General features: G+C 45.4%; 1 protein-coding gene across 2 annotated transcripts in view; it reads left to right on the top strand.

Moving 5' to 3' along the window:
* The window catches only part of SEPTIN5 (septin 5), a 333,604-nt gene that overhangs the window by 201,621 nt on the left and 105,000 nt on the right, over nucleotides 1-26,983 (top strand). The gene's annotated exons all lie outside the window — the stretch shown is intronic.

Here is a 26,983-nt window from a genome sequence, read left to right as displayed (position 1 = left end):
AAGCAAGTTGGTTAATAAAGCAATTACGACTATTGTTCTTTGTGCACTGTTATGTTATGTTATACCAATTTGTATAGCGCACTACTACCCATAGGTGTCTAGGCGCTTGCGGTCCGCATAATGTGAGAGACATTTGTTTTTAAAAAGCCACGTCTTAAGGTGTTTCCTAAATTCAAGCAGATATGTAGTCTTCCTAAGAGAAAGCGGAAGAGCGTCCTAAAATACCCTCACCTGGCATTACATCAATGCAACATTTCAAGGCAATCTGGAACCCCCTGGCTGTAAAAGTGCTGGCATGTACTAGTGGGATCGCAACTGGCATGTTATCATAACATTCCTAACACATGCATTGGAAAGACTTGCTTAAGGTCAAACATTGCTCAGTTTTAATGGTACTGTTTTGGTTCTGATGATGCGAACTCTTGGTAAAATATATACTCCTCGCTCACGGTTTACCCAACTTGGTTGTATCCAATATGTGGGTGCCCGGGCGAGATCACACAGCGCTAAGGGATGCCCCATGGTGTAAGAGGTACTGACTCTTTTCAAAGGGTGCAAAGCAATAGGCATGCTCTGACGGCTTACCATAACCCTAACTGCTCCTGTCTCTAAAGCGCAGACTTCCTCCTTATAAGCCTTTCTAATGAGGCGCCTGCCTCAAACTTAGACCCCCTTAACTAAAACTAAAAACAGAACACCGAGCAACACATTATACCCCAAAACCATGCCTATAGTATAGTGCGTCCTCCTCTTTGTATTTATTTCCATGCACCCTCATCACAGAAAAATGGTATTCAGACATTTTGTGCATATTCAGCGTTCTGCTAACGGTCCAGGCAAACCCACTGAAGATTGTACAGCATGTGACAGATTTACAGAGGTTTGCCTCTGAGTTACCTGATGAATTGGAAAATCTGTTTCAACACTGTTGTGGCTGTGAACTGTCAGTGTCTAGGGACCCCTTAAGGTTTAAGAGCTCCATTTGGCAAAACCGAGTTAACATATCAAAGAGCGTTAATGTGTAAACTGCTGTCATAAGGAAACCTTTTTTGCCTTTCCTTTTCATTACTAGCCCCTCCCCACGCTCTTGAATTCTAGCCACTCGGGCGAGTGCAGCCATTGGTGGGAGGAACAAGCTATTTATGTGCCTAAGATCTTTACCGTCAGTAAAAGATACTTTAACCCGTTACCCCCGCCGTTTTTTTGCTCTCTGCGCATTTTAGTCCAACATTTTGTAAGGTATATGGATGGCCTGGACCTGCGTGATAATTTTAAAAAATCTTTTTTAATGTGTTGCGGTCCTGGGAAGCGAGACATAGGCTCTATCACAGTGGATAGCCAAAAATTGACATGCATTCGTTCATTTCCTTATCTTGGGTTGGTCTTTGCTGCGGACGGCTCCTGGAATGAGCATTTAGCCCATTCCAGAAGCAAGTTCTCAAAGGCCACCAACTCAATTTTGAATCTCCCCCGCCCTAAGACCACCAGAGCCATTTTAGCCATTCAGAAAATGTATAAGCTACAGTGCATCCCAGTGGCCACATATGGGGCTGAGATTTAGGGCATTGTTAATAGTTCATGCATCCAACAGGAAGAAAACAGGTCTTGTAGGAAACTGTTGGGTATCCCGATCTCGATACCACAATACATATGCCACAGGGAACTCAATCTTAATTTTATATCTGATTTTATACGTGCCCGACCGGCTCTCTTTTGGTTATCAGTATGGAAGAACCAGGCCGCTTCCCTTACCCGAGAGATTATTAGCGACTGCCTTAGGTGTGAAAAAGGGATGGATATCCCTTGGTTGACTGGAGTGCAGCAAAGTTTGTGCGGTATCAACAAGGAACCTATTTTCTTAGACTCATGTACAGTTGAAACTGTGTCCAAAAAGGAACTGAGAGACGCCCTCTATTCCCTATACGATAAGGAAAGGTTCGACCTAGAATCCGCAAAATCTCTGTCCGTAAATATATGTCCATCGAGCAGTATTATCACCCTCTGCAGATATATCTCACCTTACCTATGAGTCGCTAGGAAAGGAGCGTATTATTCCGCCTAAGAGCTGGAACTGTCAGATTTGCACTGTGCTTTCCTCTTGGCTACCACCCCAACCGTAATCATACACCATGTCCCTGTGACGGGAGGAGTGGCCTGCCAATCAATTATACACTTTTAATTTTTCTGTAAGTACTACATCAAATACTCTAAGTGGCTCTTAAACCCTTATTTTAAAAAGAGACAGCATATCAATTTGGTTGTGGCCTATTTGTGTATATCAACCCTGAATGATGAAGATCTAATCTTTCGCACATGCACCTTTCTTAGAATTGCTATTAGAACACGCAAGTCCATGTTGGATCCCTGAGACTTTGGTATAATCGCAAAATGTTTTAATGGTTTTAGTAATATTCTTCTTTTTCTTTTTTTTCTTTTCTCAATGAAGTTATTTTTAATTGGTAGATTTAAATCCTAAAACATTGTGTGATATTGTTGTATATTTTTATACCGTTATGTGTTCTCAAACTCCCAGATTGTCATCTGTTTTTGTCATGACTTTGTGCTTTCATGGGTACCAAGGTACCCGAATAAAGTTTATGAACTGAACTGAACTGCAATATTATAACCAGATCCGTCTTTGAGGCCAGATGCTTGAATAATGGGATTGTGACCCGTGGGTGGGCATAGTCGACACAAGCGGCTTCACAAAATACCGAAACAAGCAATCAGCGCTGCCCACGTTTTTTGTTTCCTTATTTGAGATTATCCCCTTTTTAATTCGGATCTCTGTAACTTTATTTCACAACAGGGCCCTTTAGTGTCCTTAGCAACGCTCTGGTTCAAATGCCTCGCTTTCAAAGAGTTAGACATGAATTATATTGGTTTTCAATATATTATTACAAGATGTGTAGAATTTTAGGAAGATGATAAAAATAAACTGGCAATCCGCCATGCTCTACTGAGTAACCTTATGTTACTGATTAGCACCATACACAAGATAGAGCTAACTGACATAGATAAGGGACTATCACTATCGACCCGAGTCCCCACTCGTTGCGTACCCAAGATTTGGGACCCGAGGTCCCACAGAGGTGACTTGCTGAAGATCACACAGCCCTCAAGGATGGACCCTGATTTTAAAGTTGCTGCCTGCGTTCCAGGGGTGCACACCTTGTGAAGCCTCCCTCCCTCCTTACACTTTTCTTCTCCTGTGCACACCAGGCACTTAAGTTTTCTCTGTTCTGCACTGTGTACAGGACAGAGAGATGGTGGGCCGTGCAAACACTCTTCAGGCCGAGGAGAGAGAGGGAGATAAAACAATTTCACAGAGTTAAAAGGTTGTTTAAGTACTGCTGCATGAATTAAAACCTTCCATTAACCGCATCCGTGTGGCGCGAATTCCCCGCCCATGCTGACTCCGCCTTGCGCGGGCGGAGTCATGACGGAACGGTTCCGTCATCAGCACAGCTCAACCGACGCTGATGACGGAACCGTTCCGTCATCAGCATCGAAGGGGTTAGAAGCCACAAAGGCATCTGTAACCATGGGTCAGGCGAGTAATTTGAACATTGAATTTGCCAGACAACGCACAAATAACCGTGTTTGCACGGCGGGGGCGTTACAAATGCAGGTCACCTGAACCTCCGCCAATGCCTGCTGCCAAAGAAAAAAATACTTGATAATTGAATATAGTGACTCCGAGACTGCGAGTCACCCGTTTTCCAAAATAATTGTAACTCTAACTTAACACAACACTCAACTGACAATCCAAACGCAATTTTATTTTCAATTTATTTCACCTCTTATTTTTACAGAGCTTCAGCGTGAGCGTCTCTGAGTCCGGCTCGGAGTGCGGGGAGTGGCCTCGTGTGCTGAAAATATTTCAGATGAAATATTAACAGACATATTCGGGGTCGCACTCACACAGTACCGGAAGTCCTGAACAATTCAGTCCCCCAGGACTTCCTCTCTTCACCCTGGCCTTCAGTGGCAGCCGGAGAGGTGGTAGCTTCTCTCGGCCTTGAGGGAGAGGTACCGTTACTTGCTCAGCAGCAGCGGCTGCACCGGCTGCTGCTTCCGGAAGAATCTGAGAGGGTCAGTGTGACGTCAGGACTTCCTGTATGTGGATCCAACCAATCCTGGAGCTGCTCTGCAGGCTATCCCAGCACTTATTTTGAGGCTGGGGCCTGTGCATGCAATCCCTCAGCTGCTTTACAGCGCTGGGATTGTAGATTTACAAGCCCCTTGCGCCTCTTTTACGCCGCCGTTGCGTCACTTTTGTGACGCAGCAGCGGTGCAAAAGATGCACCATGCTGCAAGGTATTTACAACGTGACGCACCGCCCTGCGCCAGAAGTAGGTGTTCCTGCGCGAGGGGGGCGTTCCGGTGCAGAAATGCTTCCTAAAAGTGGCTGAGTGAGATCTACCAGATTTCACTGAGTCACTTTTGAGCCCCTGCTGCGTCAAAACCCTGCGCCTGGTTGAAGCAGGCGTAAGGATTGACACAGCATTGTAAAGATAGGGCCCACCAAGCATTGCGTGGAGGCCAGGTTTCTCTTTGCGAGTGGTCGCATATGCTCGTGACCGCTCACGATGAGAAACTACCAGTCCGCGTTGAGAAAGCTGCAGCTCGAGTAGAAATCTACTCGAGCGGCAGAAAACGACCGCTTGCACTGTGCAAGATGCGGTTTGCAATGATTGCACAGTGTGGACAAGCATCCGGCACTGTGCAATCAGCGCGAACGGCATTTTGCACACTGCACTGTGCAGTTCGCGTAGCTTCGTGTAGCTCGCCTAGTACACTTTGCGTTGCTAAGCATAGCACTATTACGCGAACTACGCCCAGGGTTACGATGTGTGTAAACCAGCTTCTTACAGTGTTTGAGACGACAATCAATGTGTATGACTCTAATTCTCACAGTGCGAGACTGCACGCTTATTTGGGTGAGGTCTCTTCTGATTGTCATTCAGACTGTCTCATGCACTGCATGAGGCAGCTTTTCGTAGCCTTAAACACTGCCTCTTAAAGTGTGTGAAGTCGCCTCTCTTAGTCTTTGAGACTGCCTCCTCCTGCATGTGAGACGGAGTCTCGTATTTTTTAGACTGCCTCCTTCTGCTGTCTCAAGTGGCTTCATTCCTTTCCTTTGGCCTCACTTGACTGCTCTTGCTCACAGCTCACACACTGCCGCCTTGTGCTCTCCCTGTCAATCTCACAAAGGACCTCCGCACCCATGGTGGAGGCCCCGCACTCGTGGGGTAGTCGCCACACTCGGGACAAAATCTCCACAAGGGGAATTGTGGAGATTCCGCCCCGAGTGCAGAGGCATTAAGAATTCTGGGGATTCCACCCGAGTGCAGATACAATGAGAATTGTGGGGATTCTGCCTTGAGTGCGGCGACAATGGAATTGCTGGGATTCCATCACGAGTGCAGAGACAATGAGAATTGTGGGGATTCCGCCTTGAGTGCGGCGAGAATGGAATTGCTGGGATTCCATCACGAGTGCAGAGACAATGAGAATTGCGGGGATTCCACCCTGAGTGTGGAGACAATGAGAATTGCGGGGATTCTGCCCAGAGTGCGGAGACAATGAGAATTGTGGGTATTCCGCCCCAAGTGCAGAAACAACGAGAATTGTGGGGATTCCGCCCTGAGTGCGGAGAAAATGAGAATTGTGGGGATTCCACCGTGAGTGCGGCGACAATGGAAATGCTGGGATTCCATCACGAGTGCAGAGACAATGAGAATTGTGGGGATTCCGCCTTGAGTGCGGCGAGAATGGAATTGCTGGGATTCCATCACGAGTGCAGAGACAATGAGAATTGCGGGTATTCCACCCTGAGTGTGGAGACAATGAGAATTGCGGGGATTCTGCCCAGAGTGCGGAGACAATGAGAATTGTGGGTATTCCACCCCAAGTGCAGAAACAACGAGAATTGTGGGGATTCCGCCCTGAGTGCGGAGAAAATGAGAATTGTGGGGATTCCACCGTGAGTGCGGAGACAATTAGAATCGTGGAGATTCTGCCCCGAAAACAGACACAATGAGAATTGTGGAGATTCCACCAGAGTGCAGATACAATGAGAATTGTGGAGCTTCCCCTCTGATTGCGTGGACAATAAGAATTGTTGGGATTCCACCCCAAGTGCAGAGAAAATGAGAATTGCGCGGATTCTGCACTGAGTGCGGAGACAATGAGAATTGTGGGGATTCCGCCCAGAGTGTGGAGACAATGAGAATTGCGGGAATTTCGTCCTGAGTGCGGAGACAATGAGAATTGCGGGGATTCCGCCCTGAGTGCGGAGACAATAAGAATTGCGGGGATTCCACCATGAGTACGGAGACAATAAGAATCATGGATATTCCACCCTGAGTACTGAAACAATGAGAATTGCGAGGATTTCGCCCTGAGTGTGGAGACAATGAGAATTGCAGAGATTCCCCTCTGATTGAGTAGACAATGAGAATTGTAGAGATTCCGCCCAAGTGCAAACACAATGAGAAAAGCAGAGATCCCGCCCAAGTGTAGAGACAATGAGAATTGTGTGGATTCTGCCCCAAGTGCGGAGACAATGAGAATTGACGGGATTCTGCCCCAAGTGCGGAGACAATGAGAATTGCGGAGATGCCGCTCTGATTGCGAGACAATGAGAATGGTGGAGATTCTGCCCAGAGTGCGGAGACAATGAGAATTGTGGGTATTCCACCCCAAGTGCAGAAACAACGAGAATTGTGGGGATTCCGCCCTGAGTGCGGAGAAAATGAGAATTGTGGGGATTCCACCGTGAGTGCGGAGACAATTAGAATCGTGGAGATTCTGCCCCGAAAACAGACACAATGAGAATTGTGGAGATTCCACCAGAGTGCAGATACAATGAGAATTGTGGAGCTTCCCCTCTGATTGCGTGGACAATAAGAATTGTTGGGATTCCACCCCAAGTGCAGAGAAAATGAGAATTGCGCGGATTCTGCACTGAGTGCGGAGACAATGAGAATTGTGGGGATTCCGCCCAGAGTGTGGAGACAATGAGAATTGCGGGAATTTCGTCCTGAGTGCGGAGACAATGAGAATTGCGGGGATTCCGCCCTGAGTGCGGAGACAATAAGAATTGCGGGGATTCCACCATGAGTACGGAGACAATAAGAATCATGGATATTCCACCCTGAGTACTGAAACAATGAGAATTGCGAGGATTTCGCCCTGAGTGTGGAGACAATGAGAATTGCAGAGATTCCCCTCTGATTGAGTAGACAATGAGAATTGTAGAGATTCCGCCCAAGTGCAAACACAATGAGAAAAGCAGAGATCCCGCCCAAGTGTAGAGACAATGAGAATTGTGTGGATTCTGCCCCAAGTGCGGAGACAATGAGAATTGACGGGATTCTGCCCCAAGTGCGGAGACAATGAGAATTGCGGAGATGCCGCTCTGATTGCGAGACAATGAGAATGGTGGAGATTCCGCCCGAGTGCGGAGACAATGAGAATTGCGGAGATTTGCGGAGATTCCGCCCGAGTGTGGAGACTCATCTACGATTGCGGGACCTCCGCCACGAGTGCAGAGGCCCTTTGTGAATCAGGCCCTGTGCATGTAAATTGTCAGGGAGGGCTGGGTCCTGCCCACATGCGTATTGCCTTCCAAGTTAATGTCAGTTGCTTGGTGTACAAAATGATGAATGCTTTCTTGAAAATGAAGCTTGGCTCGTTTAAACATGCTGGTCTACATTCAGGAAAACACACATGAATTGGTTTCATAAGTAGACTCTAGTTAGTTAAAGTTAACTATGTGACGTTTCACACTGTGGCCCTCATTACCAGGGGCCTGGTAACTGGTGGGATGTTTTTTGTGTCGGATAAAATATGACTCCGCTGAGTTTAAATTTACGAGGCGCAATAAACACCACCCAATCATGAGTTTTGGGACGGTAGCATTTGGAATTCATGGCACTTTCCCACCAAAATCTGCATATTCCAGCAAATACTGGGTGTTTTCCCATGATAAGTATCGTCAACTTTAACCTGCCAATATCTAACAGAAAACTCATAATTGGGGCATGTAAGGTAACAGCAGTTGCACTCCTAGTGCAATTAACTGAGTCTCTTGTAAAAGGGTCCTTGTGTCTTTTGTTCCTTTTTAAATCATTTTCATTTGTGTATGAAATAATGATTGAGGGACATTTGAGATGGCGCTTCCTGAACGCAGGAGAGTTTATAGATGTTTTAAACATTAGTTTCCATAGTTACTTGCTATTCGTTCTTGCCAACTATGTGAAAGCGCGTGGAATTTTTCAAACAAAGAGAATTTATTCATCTGTCACCCGAAGCAATAATGCTCTTCTGTTTCATTCTTTCTACCTCACTTGCTTTATTCTGCTCAGAAGATAAAAGCTTTTGAAAGGTGAAGATTTTTCTGATAACACCTAATGAACACTCAACAGAAAAACACACCTTTTTAGGCCTTTCCTATGGGTAGCATTAGCTTTCTGTTGTCAAAAAAGTATTGCGAACAATGCAATCCATAGAGTGGGCATTGGATCAACCCTACGCCCATGAGGTTATGGCTTTCTTGTATGTCCATCTCCCCGCCCTTAATTCAGTCACTTTCATCCGTAATGTTTTCTTTGTCTCACCCCTGGAGCGCTCCCTGCTTAACTATTATTTACTCTCCCGCCACTGAAATGTGGACACTACTTTAGCGCTCTATGGAAATGCATGGCTTTCTTCACAGTTCCCTCCTGCTCTTTTTCTGCTCCTTAAGTATCTCCTACCTTCCCTCTTCCATCTCCCTTGCATCCCTCCCCTTTCAGTTTTTTCATCAATGTTTTGATGCAGTGGTGCAGCTGTGCACTGCTTCCGAACTGCTTGCTTCCCTGCTCGTCCATTGCTCTCTTTTACCTTTTCTTTCCCACTACCTAAATGAAAGTTGTTTAAAAAAAATATTTACTGAAATGCGTTAGTCTAACGCCAGATGAGTGCTTCTTGGCAGGGCTGAATTAGCTAGTATGGATTTGGACAAGCTGTGCACGCTAAGGCTTTTATGTCATGGCGTATAAAGTTGATGTTTGTCTATTTTTCTTTGTAAATATAATATTGGCTGTTTATTGACCTTCCTGTACATTTCTGAACAATTTCTTAAGCTAAATTGTATTGTTGCATTGTGTGGGCATGCAGGGAAGAACGAGTGTCTGGCAGACATGTAAAAAATCATCCTCCGTCTCAGTATTAACTTCCACACTTCTAAGCGCTAATTCCTATCTTAGAATGAGTTACCTGTTTACTTTACAACAACAGTTAGTAAAAGAAGTTAGTGCTTTGCGAGCCTGTATAAGTAGCAAAGGTTTTAAAGGGACTTGTTTTCGTGCAAAGTATTGCTTTTCCAAGTTCACAGAAGGGATAAAAAACATCTCCAGATAATAATAGGGATGACAGGGTGGTGCGATAGCAGAATATTGATACTTGAGGATCTGGTGAGGACTGCGGGCAGCAAGTGCTTGATACACTATTTGCATTAGAAAATATTACATATTTTTTTTCGTTATCCTCCATTAGTTATTAGTAAGGAAGGGGGAAGAGAAGCGTTCACCGACAGCATTCGGTTAGCCTTAGGGAGACAAAGAATGCTGTGGTCTATGGTAGATGCCGCACAGAAGTCATAAGTATATGTATAAGGAGCTGCCAATGAAAGGATGTGGAAATGTGTTTTAGACGTTGCCGGTATTGATGGCTACTGTGTGGTTGCTGGGCTGACAGTGGGTGGGAAAATGCTACGTTGTCACTATAGGCTTATTACATGAATAGAGCATACTCTCTGGTGCTTTTCCTTGGGGTACTTGCTGGCTGGTACCACACATGGAATCAGGTTTGCCTTTGACAGTATATATGGTTACATAGTGTAAATTAATGTTGGTGTGAGAAAACAAAAATCGGACCCTTTGTAAATTTAATATTATTGTGTGCATCATGCAGAGGATGAAAAGTAGCAGGAACGGCGTTGATGCCATAGAGGCTAGCAGGAAGAACTGTTTTGGGGTGGTCAGTTGAAGAGATTGTTTAACATATTTTAAACTACTACAGTGTAAGCATGGGCGAATTTTGCGAATCTGGCGTTCGCGAATTTGCGTATTTGCGAATTCGCAATCCGCAAAATCCGCGAACTCTCGCCAATTTGCGGATTTTTTTGTGTTCGCAAGGGTTTCTGCCAGTTCGCGAGGGTTTTGTACCAGTTCGCAATTGCGAACTTACTTGTCGGCTCGCAACGGTCGCGACTTTGTTGTTTCTACGTCTGGTTCATCATCACAGGTTCACAGCACCCTCTGTTTCACCACTGCCACCCTCTGATTCACCCATGCCACCCTCTGGTACATCACTGCCACCCTCTGATTCATCACTGTAGATTATGGGGGGGAAAAGCAAGCACACCTGCCCTGCTTCAACTGACATGAATTAATTTGGGGTTGATTAATGTGTCACTGAATTTAAACTTCCTGTCTGGCACCTGCTTCCTTATCTGTAATTTGCTTTCTGTTGCAGTGCAAATTTTTTTTCCAGGACCTTTGTGGCCTACTTGTAGCTATTCTATGAGCCTGCTGTAAGGGTCAGAGCAGGGTCATAGAATAGTTGCAAGTAGGCAACTGAACTCTGGAGGGGCCCCTCAGGAAGCACTACAGGGAATGGTTACTAATGATGAGTTTGAACTTTTGCACCTGCTGAGTGCTTTCAGTTTTGCAAAACTCGTTTTTCTGCAGAACAGAACTGTAATGCCCCAAACAAACGTAGTCAACTGAACTCTGGAGGGGCCCCTCAGGAAGCACTACAGGGAATGGTTACTAATGATGAGTGAACTTTTGCACCTGCTGAGTGTTTTCAGTTTTGCAAAACTCGTTTTTCTGCAGAACAGCAACTGTAATGCCCCAAACAAACTTACTTGTGAAAGTTGATTTCTAATCCAAAAGTGATCCAAAGAAAGTCAAAAAGGCCTCAAATCCAAAAAAGTGCAGGCAAATGTCAACCTGAGGAGTTATTCTGATAAAAATCATCATTTTCAGAAGGTTTATGCTGCTTGCTGGTGGATTTCTTGTGCAGAATTGCAAATTTTTTAATTTCGCGAGTGAGAGATTGTTGCTGCCCGCCGCATCTACATGTTCGCAATTGCGAACTCTCGCGATGCGTCGCCAAACTCCTGCGGGATCCCGCAGCAAGATCCAAAATGGCGCAGCACTCGCAAAATATCGAGAAAAACAACTCGGCAAACGCTGAATGACGGTAAGTGAACGCGGCACGCCGCAATATTGTATCACCAAGCAAAAAAATCCGCTGCGTGCGAATTTGCGGATTTTCAGTAAATTCGCGAGAGTTCGCGGATTGCGAATTTACCGAAAATCCGCAAAATCCGCGAGCGGAACGGATTTTCCGCCCATGCTTACTACAGTGGCATTGGGAGGGCAGCAGATGAAAGGCTCTGTCTTTATTGGTAGGCAGTGGTTAGATGGGGACCGGCCATCAGTCTTTCTGTCGGTGGTGGACAGGGGAGCAGTGGGCAGCAGTCACAGGATCGCAGTGACATCCGAGTGGTGCTTTTAAAGGCGGGTAGAAAAGCATAACTACGGGTATCGTAGGGGTGTAGAGTAGAGTTAATGGATGCCTTAGTAGCAGGCAAGAAGGCAGTGGTCTGTCTTTGGAGGTGGTCAACCAAGTGGGCTTCGCTTGAAGGTGGGTCATCAAGTAGGAGGATGTGTTTGCTGGGCTGGCTGGAGGCAGTGTTATGTAACTTTGCTGGAGGGCGAAACAGCAGTATTTACTGATGTATGTAAATCGCCCCCACAGTATGGCAGGTCACTGGTCTGAGAGCTCTTGACTGATGTAGAGAATGAGGGGCCCCCTCCATGTACTTTGCAGGGGTGCCCCCTCAAGTTTCGGTACGGCACTGCCCAAATCCTAATTCGCTCAAAAGCCTGGTTAGTATTGATTAGCCACTAAGTACAAGAACAGAAACCATCAAACTTACTGGTAAGGGGAGGCAAAGCCAGTCCTGTGTATGCACCTTGACGGACCTCAACCAGCCCCTGAGTCACTGTAGCGTGTCAGGCAGCGGCCTAGAAGGTACTTGTGTTCCTGGCACTGCTCGGCTCTGCTGAGAAGAAGAAATGGATTCGACATTATTATTATGTATTTACGGATTTATACAGCGCATAGCTGCACCAGCAACGGGGCATCCCAGCGCTTCCAAAAGGACAGGTGCAAAGGACTGCTCCAACCAACCCAGACCAGTTACGCCGGGAAGAGCCAGGTCTTTAAAGCCTTAAGAAAAATCAAATGATTTTGGAATCCTCTGATAGAGTTTGGGAGGGAATTCCAGAGGTAGGCCGCCTGGACCTTAAAAGAACGTCCACCAGCTCTGGTTTTTTTTAAAACAGGGGTACAGGCCAGTCCCGCATTGGCAGAGCGAAGGAGGCGATTTGGAGTGTATTGGACTAACAGGTCCATTAACATTGGGGGGTCTTGTTGTGTCAGAATTTTATGGGCTACACTCAAGGACTTTAACGGAATTATTTTGGCTACAGGCTACAGGCACCCAATGCAATTTTGGTAAAAAATTAGATACTGAGCAGAACTTGGGCAGTGCCAGCAAAGCCCGGGCCACAGCATTCTGAATACGTTGGGGGCGTAAAATACACGTTTTATTGGCGCCCAGATAAAGGGAGTTGCCATAATCCAACCAGGATAAGATTGTGGCCTGCAGAATAGTTTGGTGGATTTCTGGTTCAAAATATCCAAGCAGGGGTTTCAGCCCCCTCAGGAGTCCAAAACAAACCTCCGCAAGAACTTTAGATTGAGTATCAAAAGAAAGATCCCTATCTATCCAGAAGCCAAGATTCTGGCGCTGGTTTGAGTTTGTCTGGTCACCACTGTTCTGGCCTAGAAAGCACTATCTCTCCCCAGCCCAAGAATTATTTCCGTCTTGGCAGCATTAAGCTGCAAGCAATTGGCTGTCATCCAGTATGAAATTGCTAACAGATCCTCTTTAAATTTAAAAAGGTTGTTTTGACAGATTTTTGAAAAGGCAATGACTAGCTGGGTGTCATCAGCATAATGACAACCCTCTACTTTTAGCAACCATTGCTAGGGGTTGAAAATAGATGTTAAACAGTGCCGGGCTCAATATCGAACCCTGTGGGACCCCGTGCTTAATGGCATGCCCCTGCGAGTGGTAAGGGGGTACAGCAACTAGAAAAGTTCTGCTTTCCAAAAAAGAACAGAACCAGGTCAAGTCCGATCCCCTGACCCCGATATCATGCAGCCTACCTAGGAGGATGGCATGGGAAACAGTATCAAAGGCGGCACTTAAATCAAACAGAATCAAGGCCGCCGAGTTCCCAACATCAAGGCTGCCACGGATATCCTCAATCACAGCCAACAGTGCCGACTCGGTGCTGTGGCGTGGGTCAAGGATTTTGTTCGGGGAACAACCTTTATAACGCAACTTTTAGCACGCAGTGCTATTACAACGCAGACTTTAAAACGAAAACCATTACAACGCATTACACTGGGGGCGCTCTAGGATAGGGAATAGTTTTAATTTACTATCCAACACCTTCCCTAGTGTCCACGGGGACTGGTGTTGGAATAGTAAATTAAACTATTCACTATTCACTATCCAGCATCCAGTGTAATGCGTTGTAATGGAATGCGTTTTAAAACGTGCGTTGTTACAGCATGCGTGGTAAAAGCATGCGTTGTAACAACGTACATCCATTTTGTTCTGCTCTACAAATTCAGCCAAGACAGTATTTACATAGGATTCAGTAGCTTTGGCTAAAAAAGGAAGTTGAGAGATTGGACGAAATTTACCTGGGAATGAGGGCTCTAGAGATGCTTTCTTTAGAAGAGGAATAACGTTTGCATGATTCCATGTTACAGGCAAATGATGCAGAGGACAGGGATAAATTAATCGCCTGAGATGCTGTAAAGAAAAAACAAGAGGTGGGCGAGCCACTGAAAGCTCAGTCCAGACTCGAGCCTAAAGCCTGGCTCCTCTCGAAGTCCTGTTGGAACCTCTAGCCCATAACCATCCAAGATTTCATGTGGCTTCTGTCTGCCTCCCTCCCTCCAACCAGGATGTGGCATAAAGGCCAGAGCTGCTGATTTTGGAGCTGGCTCTCGGCATCAGCTCAACCTCCTGTGAATCTGGGGAAATCGCTTAATCTCCCCGTACATATAAACAATGCATGTGACCTTAAGTAAAGAAACTTGTGCTCATGTAAAGCACACCAATGCCTTAGTGACAAATTCATGCTATTAAAAATGCAGAAAAAATGCACAAAGGGGTAAAAACAGAGCCTTAACATTAGGAGAGCCAAATAGATATCCATTTCCTGGCTGATTTGTACAAAGTAAAACCAGGAAACCTGGATAATTCATGGCTTCCCCGCTTAAATTGTGTGATCTTAGGCAAATATTTTATTTCACCAAAACTCTGTTTACTTCATCATCGAATATAAAAGCACTTTCAAATATGTGAGCTCAGAATACCAGTTGCACCTATTGTGTTTGATTTAATAGACTATAATGTTGTGCTATAATAATCTGGTCCACGTATATGGCTTACATGACAATTGTCTCATTGCTTAGTGCGCTAGTGGTTCATGCTTAAAAACAATCATTTTTATTAAGCACCTCTCAGTGCCGTGCTATAAGGTGATATATTAATGTCAAGCTTCACATGTTAAAGAAATACACTTTTTTAAACTTTGAAGTGACTTTGTCATATTTTAGGTAATGTTTGTTGTGTGATTTAATAACAAACATTTTGAGGGCCCGGCTTGTGCACGGGCTCTAAGATCCGAGCCAGACCCTTGGCTCGGCTCCGGCTCGGCTCTCCCTGTAAATGTATTGGCTCACCCGCCTCTACAAAGAATGTGCCCAACAAAGCACAGCAGCTTCTAAGGATAGCTTTTATTTATTTTATTTTTTAATTACAAATACATATTTTTTTGGGTGGCTTATGAATACAGCAAACAAGGAGGTGACTCGACTGAACAAACATGGCCCTAAAGAAGTTAATAGCTGTCACATTCCCTTAGCATTGTTATTCGTGCCTCATCTGCCAGTGGAATGCTGACACCACAGATCACAGCGCTGTTAATTAGCTGTACACGAGCGTTTCTAATTTGCGACACTTTTCTCCTGCAGCCGGGGTTGAGGGGGAGTCGGTGGGGAGCCAGGCAGTGATGTGCAGGCTGATGGCGCCCTCCTGTGGAATACGTTACATTTGCTAAGGAAATGTAAGGCAGTGCAGATATTCAATGATGGCTGTGCCAAGGCCACTGGAATTATGCGGCAGGAGAGAGACAAATTATGTGTCAGGGTTGACCAAATTATGCAGCAAGAAAATACAAATTATGCAACATAATGTGGCACATTTTCTGATAGAATTACCTCACCATTTTGTAATTTTTGTATGTGTTAGCACTCTCTGGGCATAGGTTGCACCTCATTGGTACCAGTTTAACACTCAAGCATAGCCATAAGCAACAGAAAGGTGGCCAGTCAACCTTTAAAAAGGGCCTTCAACTGCACTGCAACACGTTTCGCTGTGTTTTTAGCAACTTTTGAACCGTTGGACCTAGAAGCAAATTTTCTTTGGGGGTTGAGTAACACTTGCAGATTCTGAGGCAGATGATGAATTATGTAGCAAATTTAGAAGATACATAATTATGCGGGAAACATCGCGGCTGTACAATTGCATAATTCCAGTGGCCCTGGTTATAGTGCTCAGTCCTCTCTCAAGAGTGCCTAGGTGCTTTTCAAAGTCTGTGACAGACCTACTCTTGCCAAGTATGACTCGGAGCCTGATTTACAATTGGCGGACGGTGGCAGAGAACATTCTCTCTGCCACCCTGATAGACATTTAATTAACGAAACATTTGGTGGATGGCTGGATAGCTGCTGTCAGTTTTGATGACTGTTCACCAAAGTACTCCAAAGTTTTAGTTTTTCAGAAATAAACTCCTAAAGGAGGAGTTTATTTTTGAAAAACAAAGAAAACGAATGCCTCCCACACCCTGGAAGTTTCCTTTCAGGTATTATGGTGCATTAGTTCGGTCGGGTAGGATGTGGCCTAGTGGCTACGTTAAAAGGAAGTGGTCTATCGGTAAAGTCCCAGGTATTATTTTGCATTTCTCAAGTCAGGAAGGATGTGGCCTTGTGGTTAAGCTGAAATGGATGTGGTCTACCGATGAAGTCGCAGTTATTGTTTTGCATTATTTAGGTCAGGTCGGATGTGGCCTAGTGCGTATGTTGAAATGGATGAGGTCTACCTGTGAAGGGTGAAGTGTCAGGTAATGTGGTGTGGTTCGGTTGGTGAGGATGTTGCTTAGTGGTTAGGTATAAAGGGATGTGCTCTGGTGGTTGTGCTGAAAACAAAGGGGCATATTACCAAGCATTAGCGATAATTATCGCTATTGCTTGGTTAGAGACAAAAATTTACCGCTGAGCTGCGGCGATTTTTACCGCAAATAAACCTTGGTATTACTAAGGTTTATCGCAAATGCGATAAAAATCGCCGCAATGCATGAATATCGCTGAAAAGTCAGCGATATTCATGCATTACCGAGCTAATGCTCTTAGCCATGTTATCCACCTCCCATTGGATAACATGGCTAAGAACTGCCCAGGGCAGGTGTTTAGCGCGAATATCTCCAAAAGTTGGTAATAGGAGATAGCGATGTTAGCGACTGTTTCCAGTCGCTAACATCTTGGCACGCCCACTTTGCATGTCATTAGTGATAAATATCACTGACATGCAAAGTGGGGCCCAAGATGGTCGCTATCTCCTACTAGCTGTCGCTAACTGGTGTTAGCGACAGCTAGGTAATAGGGAGATAATTTTATCTCCGCTTTCTTGGCTTTTAAAGCCAAAAAAGCGGAGATAAACCCCCTTGATAATATGCCCCAAAGTACCTGAGTAAATATAGGAGTAAATCGTCCCTTTAACATCTGAAAACCCACTTATTCAAGAGTGCATACTAGGATGGTCCCTCGGTGTTCTGCTATTCGCCTTACTTTTTTTTCCTCCCCGCGCCAGGATTCTCCCCAGTAACAGAGCGCGTTACAAAATGGTTTATACTATACTATACTACTACTACTTAACCGTCACTTTGAGGCCTGGCCGGATTCGTAGCTGTGCCAGGGTGCGATATCCAAAATCCCCTGAGTTTGTAGGTGTCACAGCGACATGGAACATTGGAGGTGTGCTGTGTACACCCCTGCTCGAGGGATGTGGAAACCACATACAACTAGGACTGGCTGCAGCGCTGGGGGTGTCCGGTGTGACAATCTTTTTTTGGTGCTCACTTCAAAGACTTCCTTCTTCACTGATTTCCTCATTACCACCCTCCAACAGTGCCCCTCGTCTCTCCAGAGCGCCTCTCTCTCATGCATTTAATTTCTTTTATAGCGCTAGTCATTCCAGTGTAGGGTGTCAGAGCACTTTACATCACATACACATTATACAGGGACAATGAATCATATGGGTGCAAATCAGTCTATAGGACATGGCACATAAACCAATGAGAATTATAAAGAGTAGGAATCACATGTCACACATAGTAGTAGGCAGGGTTTGTTCTGGAGAAGCACAAATCCAGGATTTAAAGCATAACACATTATTTGGGGTTGGCTTTACTTATAAGGATGTATTGCTACTGAAACAAACCATTTTTTAGCATTAGTGGGATAATGAAAGACTGGGGAAAAAGATAACATCCTAACCTATTTACTTTGCATGCAGCTATTTGATGTTTCACAGTTCATAGGTCACTGTGAAATATTATGAATTTACGAACTGCAAGAAAAAAAAGGCTCTCTATGGCAAAATCAGTAACACACTGAGCTATCCACATAAAATACCATCTGTAATTAGCACACTAAGGGGGTCATTAGGATGGTGGGCGGACTCATAAGGGCCATAAGGGCGGGGGTCCCGTGGGGAGTATTAGGATGTGCCCGCCACAGTGGCGGGCACATCGTGTATTTTAAGCATTGTGGCGGGCGGTGCTCTCTGCGCCGCCCGCCACAATGCTAAAAATGTATTTCAGCATTTGCATAATCAAAGCGTCAGGCACCGCGCGGTGCCTGCCGCTTTGATTATGCAAATGCAGAGGGGTACCACAGGTACCCGCTGTGTGCACCCCCCTACTCTCCTTCACTTTGGGGGCCCGCAGGGGGCCCCCAGAGTAAAGTCCGCATGCTGCCGCCAAGGAAAGGCATTGAAAAATGCATATCATAATATGGCCGCCACCATATTATTCCTTTTCCGCCAGCCTGGCGGAGGCAATCCGCCCGACATCGTAATGACCCCCCTAATGTTCTTGGAAGCAGGTACATTAACACTCTGTGCTACCTTATGATGAGTCAGACTGCCACTAGACAAAACTCCAATTTCTCTCCAAGCAGGAACATTAATCACCAGAGTTATCTTGACATTTTTTATTGCTGCCTAAAAACTGCTGAACACACAAGGAACTCTGCAGAAGGTGCTTTTAAACCCTTACCTTATTTCTAAAACACAGAAGCCCCCCTCTCTCCCCCACCGAGGTGAGCGCCAGGTGCTGCTGCACCGGTCCCACCACCTTATAGTCGGCCCTGCAAACAACGTACAGCTGAAGAATGGAGTGACATGCGAGCATCATATGAAGTAAAGGGGTAACCAATCCCACCAGGGACCCTTCCCCATGTACCTGGGGCAGGGGGACTAACCCCCAAACACCCCCCTCGCGCATGTCATTCCCTGTCTGACTCCAGTCACATTTTACTACCTTCTGGTTCTTGGAATGTGGACTCCACACAGACAGCACACACTCAGACTTCTTGCTTGTCCCAGTGGGTTTTAGTATAATGCAGACAGCATTGCCATGTAAGACACACAACATAACACCGCACTCTACATTCCTGAAAGTCGCAACCCATTGGCAGAGGCTGAGAGAATCCGTCTCAGTAAGACAGGCTGATGGGCAGAGAGGTTCCTCTGGCATCCTTCCAGCAAAGCATCTCAGCAGATTCCTCCCGCTTCAGAAATACAGCGCTGTAGAGTTCATGGAAGTATGCTGCCACCTAGTGGCTACCTTGGAAAACTGCCCTTCTCTTAAAAATTAATATAAGCGCTGCACAGGAGTGTCAAGAGCGTGTTTTTTTGGTGGAGACCAGGGCCCAGATGTAGGTAAAATAGATTTACCGATTTTTAATTACCGAATTCTACCGATTCGGTAATTAAAAATCGGTAAATCTAAGGGGTGGATATGTAGGAACATCCAGATGTTCCTTTTACCGAATCGGTAAATATCTGTATATACCGACCGGTAATGCCCCATTCATTCCTATGGGCTTTGAAGCCCATAGGAATGAATGGGGCATTACGGTCGGTATTTACCGAATCGGTAAATACCGATTTTTACAAGGGTGCAGGGGGTGTCACTTTGACAACCTCTAGCACCCCCAAAAAAGATTCGGGGGCCATGTGGCAGGCATACCTGCCCTAAGGGCAGGTGTGCCTGTCAAATGGCACAGGTGTGCATGCACACATGTGCATGCACACCGGAATCGGTATTTTACCATGAAGTTGGATTTCATGGTAAAATACCGATTCTGTAAGGCTTGTGGGACTCAGAAGAGTCCCACCTACATCTCAGTTTTACCGAATCGGTAAAAATACCGATTCGGTATTTTACAGATTCGGTAAATTTACCGATCGGTAAATTTACCGAATCTGTAAAATATGTGGCCCTACATACCATTTTGTGAATCTCGGTCGGTAACTGCCGAAAATACTGATTTTCGGCCGTTACCGACCGACCTACATCCGGCCCCAAGAGTAGGGTTGATGGCAGGCGGGCAACTAAAAAAGCCAAATTTCGCGGGGGGGGGGCTGAAAAAGATTTGGGGGGGGAAATTTTTCCAGCTGTAACCAGAGCGGCTGTAAAAAGGGATGAAAACACAATAAAAGCCTAATTTACAAGTACACAGGGGCATATTACCAAGGACCTTATCGCCACTTTAGCAGGAATTTTTCCCGCTAAAGCAGCGATAATTTTATCGCCCTATTACCTAGCTGTCTCTAACACCAGTTAGCCACAGCTAGTAGGAGATAGCGATCATCTTGGGGCCCACTTTGCATGTCAGCGATAATTATTGCTAATGACATGATGCAAAGGGGGCGTGCCAAGATGTTAGCGACTGGAAACAGTCGCTAACATCGCTATCTCCTATTACCTACTTTTGGAAATATTTGCGCTAAGCGCGAATATCTCCAAAAGCGAACGCCTGCCCAGGACAGTTCTTAGCCATGTTATCCAATGGTAGGTGGATAACATGGCTAAGAGCATTAGATCGGTAATGCATGAATATCGCTGACATTTCAGCATTATTCATGCATTTCGGCTGATTTTTATCGATTTTGAGATAAACCTTGATAATAGCAAGGTTTATCTGCGATAAAAATCGGCGGAGCTCGGCGATAATAATATTGCCGCTAAGCCAACATAGGGATAATTATCGCTAGTTGTTGGTAATATGCCCCTTGGTCTTTTAAAGACCTGTGAAGTACTCGGGTGCGGCTGCAATTAGACGTCGCCTGCCTGCGAAGCTGTCTCAGCCCGGGCTGACACAAACGACGAGGAGGAGGGGGGCTGAAGCCCGGTGAGCCCAATGGGTGTTGCGTGCCTGGTTGATGGTAATACAAATGTACCTCAAGTTAGAATTGAATCGATGTTACAAGTAGTAAACATGCATTTGTGGCCTCATTCGGAGTACTGAGTAATTACCAAGTGGTAATTTCACTCAGTGCTTTAAATGGGAAAAATAAGTGCAGGTACTCATTAGAATGATGAGGTAGAGGTTTAGTGAGGGGGCGGGACTAAGGGCGGGGCTAAGCGAAAGACATGATGATACCTAATGACTTCTATATTAGTTGCAGCACATACCAAAACACATGAGAAATGTGTTTATATAAACATTTCCTTTTTTTTTGCAATGGTTGCACCTTCTTAATGCCGTACCGTTAATTGCTGTTGTTTGGCACAATACTATATATTTTTGACCTCCCGAGTAGGAACAAACTGAAAACACCCCCACTTCGAACCAAAGTTCTTATGACACGAAGCAAATCATCATAACCCTCCCCAGAAGATATCTGTTGTCTCTTCCATCGATCTATCCATTCATTCTACCATTTACCTGCTGATGTCCACCATTTAACCTTTACATTCTGTTGGCTATTCAGTTTTTCATCCATCATTCAGTTTTTCACCATTCCGTCTGTCCACCCTTCATATCCAAACCTTTCAATCCATCCATCTCCAAACCTATCCATTCATCCTTTCACTCATCCATCTCTTTATCCACCCTTTCGCTCATCCATCAATCCTTTCACTCATCTATCCATTGTCCCTTTCACTCTTTATTCCATCCACCCTTTCATTCCATCCACCCTTTCACTCAATCCCTCCTTTCACTCATCCATCAACCACCCTTTCATCCATCCTCCCTCCAATCCACCCTCATCCACCCTTGTATCCAATCATCCACTCCCTTTCACCCATCCATCCATGATTTCACTCATCCATCCATCTATACATCCACCTTTGCTCACTCATCCATCCACTTAGTCACTTACCCACCAACCATCCCTACTTCGTTATTTATGAATCTTTGTCGCTGAGCAGACATGTACACACAAAGTGCCACTCATTTTCTTTAAAATACCTCCTGAGAGTGTTTTCATTCTCTCTCTCTTTCTCTAACTTTTCTCTTACAAAAAACAGGCAAACAAATGCAGGCAAACACACAAACATAAATAAGCAGACTCGGGTATGATAAAAGCCATGCTACACTCTTCACCTACCATGGCTTTTTTAATTGCCCCCAGGGCTGGACTGGCCGTAGCCTGATGGCCACTGCCAGGGCACTGACATGATTCCTGTGCTTGCAGGAATGCACAGGATCGTGTGAATGTGATTGACAGCACAGGGCCTGAATGGACCTGCTCTGTCAAACACAGCGTGATGGTGAGCACCGGACATTATTCAATTGAGCCCTGCTAGATAGTTCAGCTGGGGCTCAGATCGGGGCTACAGAAGTGGTGCCTTGACTGCCAGAGACACGTTCCACTCCTGCTCAGCAGCACAGGCCATGAGCCTACCCTTTCATGAGTACCGGTACTCTCCTCGGCAGAAGAGAAGTGCCGGTATTCAGTGATAAATCTAAGAAGTGCCGGTACCGGTGAGTACCGGCCCATTTAAAGCACTGATTTCACTTTAAGGAAAATCAGCCCCCGCGCTGCGTTAATATTATTGCAACTTTCTGAGATGGGCCCTTGATACAAATTGCATGATGCGGTATTTCCAGGGCAACTATACATTTTCCAGTGTCTCTGGGCCTGAAATTAGTGGTTTTTCAAACTCTGGGCCTTCTCATTCTGCGCCCGCCTGGAGTCCCCGGGGCTGGAGCCTCGTGAGAAGCCCTTGTGGCCGCTTACAGTGGACTAGAGTGACATCCCTTGCTTCACTTTGGGAACCAGAGATCTTATCTTACTGAGAGCCAGGGAAGGTCTTGCCATAAACCTTCAGCTCGTTTGTCCTATGTGTACTTCCGGGTCAGTGGGCCAACAAGTGTGTGATTCTTTCCGCTTCTTGTCCTGTGTTTGATGAGACCTTGGCGAGTGAGTAATAAGGGCTCAGAAAGGCACAACGAAGCTGCCATGAACGCTTAGTACGTCACCTTTGTTTGGCAAAAGTACCTCCTTCATTTTCCACCAAATTTGGAAAAAGACACCGAAGCAAGGATTTTGACCGTGACCAACAATCATGGAATAACCGCTCTTGAAATGTATTGTATGTAAACATTCTCTTGTACGTACCTATTATGGAAATCCTGAAAACCTATTTGTATTTTATTATTCACTGGTTTGTCTGCACTTCATTTTATTAACCCCTTGCATGCTTGTGATGGAACCGTTCCGTCACAAGCCGCGGGTGAGCTGTGCTTGTGACGGAACGGTTCCGTCACGGCCCGCTCGGCGTGCCTGCGCGGCGCTGATTTTGCACCTGCACGGCGCGTTCCATTGAGCGGGCGCGTTCGTGACGGAACCGTTCCGTCACAAGCAGAGCTCACTCGCGAGTCGTTCGGAATGGCCGCTGCAGCGAAGGGGTTAAACTGAAATATACGTTTCCTGTGAGCCAAATCGGAAAACTGCAGGAAATGACGGATAATGGGCCTTGGCAATGATGCCCCAGTGGTCGAGCCCTGCCCCCACAGCCACCAGCCTCTCACCTCTATCTGTAGTGCAGCCCAGTGGCTTCCTACTTCTCTCTAGAGCTTCTGAAGCATCTCATGGGCTGGTCGCCGTGATGCAGGAGCCTGCCCCTCAAACCTTCCCTTTAGCACTCGTGGTGACAGAGTTATCGATTAACTAAAGACATGACAGGCACATATCTCCAAACCCCAGTTCCTCATTTGCTAGAGCAAACTGGGGTGCTCACTTCGCACCTCAGATCCTATGAGTGCCCAAAGTACCCTAAATATTTGACTGTGAACAGGTGCTTACAAAATATAGACCCTCTCTACTTTCCAGCACCAGTAGCCCCCTTTTGTGCCTTTGATCCTGAAGACCAGTTGGAGCTGTAACTGGTCAATCACAGCTGTGTGTAGCGCCCCCTTCCCCCATGATATCTGCATCCCAAAACTGTCATCGTTTGTGGGTGGTAATAATCCCACCTCACTTTTATCTGGTGGGTTTTTGAGTATTTGAGACTTTTTGAATGGTTTGTGACACTTTGGGGCGCTGCCACTCGCGCCATCTTTGTTGTCCCACGTCTGCGGGTGCTGCTATTCACTGATGCGACTGCAAAGGGATCTCTAAGCACTATTTAAAGTGCAGACTTTAAACAGCTGCCCCATATCTCTCTTTAATGCGCCGTCGCTGTTCTGGGGAGAAGTGCGAGTTCACGGGTGCCCTGAGGGCTGCGTATTCTTCGTAATAGGGCACACTTTCCCTGTTTACAGCCGGCACACCTGCTTAAAGGTGCGCCATGGTGCAATCAGGTAACATGTGCCCTTTCATTCATATGAGTCCAGGTGTTTATAACAGGCCACGATTGGAGTTGAGACTTAAGGCAATGCAGACAGTGCCTGTCCGCAGGTCACAAAAGTGTTCAGAATGCATAGACATCCAATCTTTGGCCTCTCTGCAGAGTGTAGAGGACAATGGTCAAGTATTTCAGTTGCAATTGTGATGAAGTGTAAGATATGATGATGGAAGAGATATGGAGAGAAAAAGGGCGTACATGTCTAACTAAGAGTGAACATAACGTGAGTGTTTGAGACACTATGATGACATCTGCCAGAGCCGGCTTTAGCACTGGTGGCGCCCTGTGCGACAATGTTTTTTGGCGCCCCCCAATGACCTCATCTACCACAAATTCCCTCACTGCCACCATTTAACAGTGCTCCTCAAGTATCTATAAGCACTCACACTGATTTAGTTTCATAGCGCCACTCTTACCAGTGTAGGGTGTCAGACCACCTTGAATCACACACATTGGCACAGAGACATGCATATGTGTGTAAATTAGTGTACAGAAATGTCACATAAGACAGAGGACTACAAGGTGTAGGAGTCACATGTCAGCTATACTGGTAGGCAGTATAGTTTAAGAGTCCTTGGTCTGGAAAAGCACAAATTCAGAATTCAAAACATATCATTGTTAGGGGTTATATTTAATAAGAAGAATTGATTTCTACCCAAATGAACCCTTTTTGCAAGTTTAGGATAATGAAAGACAGAACAAAAAGACATAACGCTCTAACCTATACATTGCAGTTTGCATGCAGCTCTTTGATGACAATTAATAGATCACTATGTTGTATTAGGATTTTAACTTATAAACTGCAAGAAGGTAAAGGATCCCTGGGACACAAGCAGTAACCCACTGACCTATTTACAATATATCCACTTTGTGATCTGCATGGTACACATTATTTGCCACAGGCAAATTAACCACTGCACTGCCTTACGATGAGTTAACATTTCCACTAGACAACCCTCCGATCTCTCTCCAGCAAGAACATTAATCACTGGAGTGAGCTTGACATTTTTATTGATATCTGAACATTGCTGGAAGCAAGGAACGCAACAGCAGGTGCTTTTAAAACGAAAATATACTTGCAAACAGATCACCCTCTCCCAAGTCAGCACCCGGTGCAGTGGCACCAATCGCACCGCCCTAGAGCCGGCCCTGACCTCTGCCCCAAAGGTGTCAGTAATGTTTGATTCATCGGCTCAATCTCCAAATAGAAGCCTTTTTGATATTATTGACAATAAAGCCACTGTTGTTACTCTTTTACCTTAAAAAGATGGAAACTGATCTCTTTAGCTTCCGCAAGGGACTAAAAACCTGGCTTTTTCAGCAGTGATTAGAGCAGTGCTTTTAGCAAGCTTATTTGGCAGTTCTTTCCTTCTTTAGTCTGCCCCTTGGTGCCGGGAAACTCACTGCGGGTAGCTGCGGGCCTTATAAGTATAACCTCTTAAGTGCTGCGCCTATACCAGCGGCCGACGGCACCACTACCTCGAGAGTGTTGCCGTCGGCCGTTGGACGTTCCAGCTGCACCTGCGCAATGGAACGTTCAGCACTGGAGCTGGACGTTCCATAGCAGCTAAGGTGTTAAATAAATAAATAAATAAATAAATAAAATAAATAAATAAAAAAGCAAACCAACATTGCCAAAGCCAATAGTCCTGAATGGGTTTAGGCGCCCGTCCGTTGTATTATATATCTGGATGGAATGACAACAAGCATTTGCAATGCAATAGGTCTCGCATTTGCGAGAGTTTAAGCTTTTGGCATTGTAAATGACATGCTTTTTATTCATCTATTTTAATAGTTAATACATAAATAAAAAGCATTGTCATTTACAATGCCAATAGCTCAAACTCTTGTAAATGCAGGACCTATTTTACTTCAAAGAAGCAGCTGCCATTCTCCCGGCCTGCTTGGAAAGGTAAAGCGTGCATGGCGTGCTGAATATTGCAGGATAGCACGTCGTGCCTGCAGGACCAGAAACTCATTCAAGAAAATAGTGCTTACAGGCTAAACAAGCGATGGGAAATTATGAAATCAAGGTACAAAAGCGCTGATGCATATCGCTGCCACAAGGAAAAATATCTAACACCATACAAATGTATTGATTAAGGTTACATACTATGAAATGACATCTGGAAGGAATACATTAATAACTGCACGTAGTATTTAAGAAAAACGTACTGCACCACGCCAGGGAGTTAGGAAGGAAATGCAAATCACATGTAATAATTTGATTAGTGGGGGCCTAAATAAAGAACAATACCTTCTACAATTACAAAAAAAGCAGCACACAACTTTGCTGTAGTATTTAAAAAAGTAAGCAATAATTACACACTTATTGCAGTAACTTTTCTCACTGTACCATAATTTTAAACCCACACTACAGTGTTTACACGTATATATAGCATGAGCGGCTTAAGTTATTGCACCGGGGTAAAAAGAGCAATTTAAAAGAAACGAGGATAAAGGCAACAAACGGAGTTGTTGGGATAATACCTTTTAAAATCGGCGAGAACATAGAAAAAGTTGATCATACACTATCAATACAAGCATTTGCAGGCTACGTGTGGTGCTGCTGTCTTGGAAGCCGGTGCGCTTCTACTATGGCATTTATGGTCCGACTGGGGATTTTAAATCGGAAGGGATTCAGGGCAGCAGGTTGCGGTGAGCGCTGCATTACTACAAGGTCTGCTGCAATCCCAGGTTCGATTCAAAAAGGGGGTGGTGATGAACAGAGTATCTGAATTAAACAGAACACTCCTACCCAGTCAACAGATCAGGGCTTGATCCATCACCGTTTTTTTAGCTCACTGCACCATCCCAGCTCAGAACCTGGCTACATGCAAATTAGTCTG

Source organism: Lissotriton vulgaris, chromosome 11, assembly GCF_964263255.1.
Source record: "Lissotriton vulgaris chromosome 11, aLisVul1.2, whole genome shotgun sequence".
Classification (NCBI taxonomy): domain Eukaryota; kingdom Metazoa; phylum Chordata; class Amphibia; order Caudata; family Salamandridae; genus Lissotriton; species Lissotriton vulgaris.
This window is presented reverse-complemented; position numbering and strand designations above follow the sequence as displayed.